The sequence below is a fragment of the Magnolia sinica genome, chromosome 5 (genome assembly GCF_029962835.1).
Source record: "Magnolia sinica isolate HGM2019 chromosome 5, MsV1, whole genome shotgun sequence".
NCBI classification, from domain to species: domain Eukaryota; kingdom Viridiplantae; phylum Streptophyta; class Magnoliopsida; order Magnoliales; family Magnoliaceae; genus Magnolia; species Magnolia sinica.
The window spans coordinates 25835515-25840961 of NC_080577.1; positions in this window are offsets into that span (position 1 = coordinate 25835515).

Genomic DNA, 5447 nt, shown 5'->3' on the forward strand with positions numbered 1-5447 from the left:
TCTTTAATGAACATTCTCAGGGCCCTTTTAGGAAGAAACAACAAGATACAATGCTCTTGATTTAAGTGAAGTTTGGTTATAGTTGACTCACTAGTAAACACGAATTTAATTATTATTGATCACTGTAATTAAATTATGACAATGCCTTAATTTAAATAAAAATATAGAAATGTCTTTTACTAACAAACAAGTGCCTCTTTAAGGCACAATCGCACACTCTTGTTTAAAGTGAGCCTAATTGAAATATAATAAGTCATGTTTAAAGTGGTGCAAAACTGTTATAAAAATTCCAACCCAAAATAGCATATTTCGAGTGAAGATCGATCTCATTGACAGACCATCGATGTCTCTCGATCAAACTATCGATTGATCGAAGATCAAGGCTCTTTGATCGATCAAAGGTAGCAAAAAACATCCAGTAACCAAAATGCCTATATTTTGGATTTTCTCAATACCATCAAGGTACATTCAATCCCATTGAAGGGTCCTTTGATTGATCGAAAGCTCTTGGTCGATCGATCGAGGCTAGCCATTAGAGATCCGTTGGAGCATTTTCTTTATAAATAATGCATTTAAATTTTTGTGTTAGGTATGGATTTTTACATTTTAGAGACCCTAGTGTATCATAAGCTCTACCAAACCTCATAGGCTCTATTCCAATGAAATTTATGCTCTATTTTTAATGATTCTTCACTCTATTGCGTGTTCCAAGCTCCCTTACAATAAGAAACCTCGAGTCGTCTCTAAGTTTAGACATAAATCGCATAGGTAAATTCTAATGTCTATCAACTTCTAGAATATCCATATAGGTGAATCCTTACTAGGAACTTATTCACACCATTAGGTGTATGAGATTCAACCCAACTCTCATTAATTTGGAAGCCTCATTAGAGCATCAAGTACAAGGTAGTCAATACAAGAAAGTGAAAGAAGATCGCCTTTAAAGATCTGAGGAACATAAGAGAAGTCGATTGAAGCACATGAATGTATTGATCAAGCATCTCAAGAAGGCATTACAAAAAGAACTTAATCCGATAAATAAGTTGTCAATTGTAAGAGTCTATATACTCTCTCATTATTGTTCACACCCCAAGTATAGGGTTGTGATGTAGTAATAATCTCGGTAAGACCGAGGTCGAATCCATAGGGACTGAACCTTGTACGTAATCTGAAAGTAACTTGAACTAGAACTAGGAAAAGATGTAATCTAAATCAGGGAGAATTAAGAGAATAATGATAAAATACTTTAACTAAAATTTGTAAATTCAAAGGTGGGAAACTAGGGTGCCAAGGATCCACTTGTAGAGATCAGGGATATCTATGCTTGATATAAGAACACAACTGGATTTAGAGTCTTATCTTCATCTAGTTGGAAGATAATTCATTAAAAACACAAATATGAACTTCCTTTTGATCTAGTTTTCAAGAGATGAGAAGAATGTGAATTGGACTTGATTCCATCACAAAACAATGCCCATGAGACAAAGCAAACAATAGAAGTTTAGCCACTCCATAATTAATCCAAGGGAATTATGAATGTTAGGAAGGATTTCATTATCCAACCATGCCCAGGAGACGATAGTGAACAACAGGGACTCCTAAATTCACAATCCCTATAATGCTAAGAACATACTCAAAGCTATCGCAGACCCATTGTAATTTAAGTCATAACAAACCATTAAAAACTGAAAGCATTCCTTAATATCAAACTATAATAAAAAGAAAGTTCAACTAAAGTATGAATCAAAGCATACAAAACCATCCATCACACTACAAGCTTCACCTCTTAGCCCTAGCTAAGAGGTTTAGCTAATCATGACCATGATTAAACTAAGTCTCTTAAAAAAAAACATAAATCAATAAAAACAGGGGAGAAAGAAAAAACTTTGTTTAGAAAATCTGCTCCACGTGACTTCTCTCTCTCTCTCTGCTCCACATCCCCAAGAGGCCTCCATAGCTGATATGATTCCCCCCTCACGTCCTTCTCTCCCTCTCTTTCATAGGAGTTGCAAGGTTAGGTCAACTGGAGTGGAGAATCGACTCCACTTTCGCAGCTCTCTCTTGCGTAGTGAAACACAAAGAACAACTTGCGTTTGGATGAGATTTTGGGACGATACACGGCTAAGAAATCTATTTTGACTTCATGGTTAAGGTAAAGAACCCCCTCTGAAGGTTCTGAATGGTTTGAATCAATCATTCGATCACAGACAGTTGCCCACAACTCCCCGCAACGTCCGAAAAAATCGAACGTGCGTATGGTATAAAATTTCCTGCGCTGAGATGCTCAGTGGGCCCCATAGTGATGTTTTCGACAAAATCCACTCCGTTCATTGGATTCCTGGCGAAATTTCAGTTGGAAAGAAGTGATTTTGGTCGAGTTTTGGTGCGATCCACTGTATCAAATCAACTCACCATTTGTCATGCGTTTTCTGTCGATCTACATGTGTATGTGCACAAAGGACCAAAAGGCCACCATGGCGATGGTTATGCCCCCCTCTGAAGCATATGGACGATCTGGATCATCCATTTGGATGATGGGTGGGCCCCACTACTCAAAATAGGCCAAACAGCGTGCGGCCACTGGTTTCTCGCACAGAGAAGACGATTTGAGTCGGTTAGCATGCGTTGACCAACTTTGTAGAATTCGGTGCATGGCAAGTGCACAGCTTCTGTGCACTCCCTCTCTCATGAAGTGGGTCCCACCTTGATGTTTTTAGGAAATTCATTCCATCCATCCATTTTGTGCATTTAAGGGGTTGAGACCAAATTTGAAGCATATCCAAATATCAGGCGAGCCCCAAATCAGAGATTTAGTGGTTGATTTGTTCGTTGGGCGACTTCCACAGGATCCAATGGCTGAAATTCGACATGTACAATTAATTTATAGACCTCAGGGCAGATATAAAGTTTCGAGCCAAATGAATGGTGGGAACCCTGTGATCTTGCATTCTGGACGATTTTTAGGCCCATTTAGCGTGAATGGCTTGATTTTCTCGGATCTTTGACGTGTAAATTCTTCGATCTTGGTCCCCTGGCATTTTTCCCTTACCTTGGTGATTTCTAAGTATTAAATCCATGCTTTTAGTACCCTTTTTCAGTCAAGGCTTCTAAATTCACCTTACAACACAAACACGATTAAAATAGGCCGTTAAACAGTATTATGTTCGTAAAGTTAGGTAATAAATGAGGTCTAATATGTAATATTTAACCCTCAACATAATCCCTAATCAGCATTTTGCTAGTCTTGAGCAAAGTATGCGAAAATATTTTAAGAATTACGGGACAATTTCTATAAACTCGAGTGATTTTTGAAAAACAATCCAGATACTAGAATGCTACGATTCATGAATGTTGGCCATTACTTTCTCCTAATACGAGTGCACGGTAAACTTCATAGTCAAAATCAAAGTATTAGTCTATTCATTAGAATAATTTTAAACATTGAGTTCCATGGGTGTATAGTGCAACCTCGACTTATCACAATTAAGAGTCCAATTGTCAATTTTCATGATAACATTGATAATCAAACAGAGCATTCCTAGATATCCCAACCTAAACTGAAACACGCCTTATAGTTCAGCCTTTTTATTCTTCTAGCTTTCGATTTTTCCATCGATAACTTCATGCTGTGTCAACCTTTTTAAAGATCTTTAACAGGTAGTCGTTTTCGAACACAACTATTTTTTAGCTGGATATTCTCTCTCTCTCTCTCTCTCTTTCTTTTTTCAATGAACATGATGGACAAATTCCCCAGGCTGGTTCCTTCCATGCTTAGTGATTACCAAGTTAATAATTCAATATTGAATTGAAGCTTTAATGTGTAAGCTAGGTGTGACATGTGAAATCATGGCTCAATCAATGTTTAAAACCTCTAATAATGAATTAATAATTTGAACTTAATTGTGAAGTCTAACAGGTAGCTGAATTCAAGAGTCGTAAATCACAAACATTATGTATCTTAAACTTCTAAATTAAAAATATCTTTTAAAATCACTTCGAATTCACAAGAATTTCCAAAAAAAAATTTAAAAAAAATTTCACAAATTTTTCTCAAGACTAAGAAAATACTGATTAGTTAAAATTTTTTCATAATTTTTGCTCAAGACTAAGAAAATACTAATTAGGTTGCCTAACCTACACCCCCCAACTTAAAATCTACATTGTCCTCAATGTAAAAGATATAAACACGCAATGCACATGAGACAAGGAAATTAAAGGAGAAGTGATAGAAAGAAGGTACTTGATGAAGGAGGTGTACGGCTTTTTCCAAAGAGGTTTCAGCCTGAGACCGGGTCAGCACAAGAGTGAAACTAACCAAAGCAACCTATCTTAAAACAACTTAGAAAGCAAACTAACCTAACGGCATAAAGCCGACTATCCTAGAACGACATAAAACAAACTACCCTAGTCCTATGAAAGCAGAGGAAAAGCTATTCAGTCATGCCGCAAGGTTCCTCTTCTAGCTAATATATAGATAAATTTCTCAGTAGGTTTCTTAACAGGATCATCTAAAAGCCCTTTTTGCAATAGGCTTGGATGCCATGGAGCATGACTTTCTAAAGAAACTTATGTACCTTATCAAAAAATTGTCGTTGAATCGCTTGAGGTATCCAAAGGATATATGATTCACTTGTGACAGAAAAAGTGTCAATGTTAGTACTTCATGGTGAATCAGAGATTACAAGTAGATAAAATTCAGAAAAATTATCAGAAAGTCATGTAATCTCGACACATTCCAAAGTTTCAGACTTCGGTTCAATTTTCAGCTCCTTCTCCTTTAATGATAAATGTTCAGGATTTAGGGAAGGAGAGGCTTCAGAATAAGGGTTCTCTTGGTTAGTAACAACTATCGAGATATTCTCTTGCGAGGCATCCACTATTTCTTTAATCATTGGATTGTTCGAATATGAAAAGTATGTCAAGCAATCATCCAAAGAGTTGGAAAATTCAGCTGAGAGTGACTTATTTTCCACATTGAAATCTTTAATGAGATGCTCAAGGATTTCATAGTCTTTTAAAGGAGATGGAGGTATGCTCTCTTGCTCCAGCCCTGCACAGACAGATTGAGGGTCAGTAGACGAAGTATTGATGTGAGGACTCTGTTTATTGAAGCTACTCAGTAGAGGCATTGAATCGTCAAAAGTGTACAGCTCAGATGGTGGCCTCAACTGGATGGTTTTAAATTCTAGAGTCATATCAAGTGGCTTGTCCATCTCCTGAATCATATCATCATTCAATTCAGGGGAGTGGTCTAAACATGTTTCACAAGAGTGAAACGTGGGTCGTAAGGGGCTCATTTTCCACATTTAAATTAGCATATCAGATAGGTGGAGTAGATCACTTTGGTCGATAACTTCCTAAACCTCTTAATCCTTGACCTGGACCAAACTTGAAATTGAATCCCAATACGCATCATCTTCCAATTTAGTGCAGTACACACTTGGGAT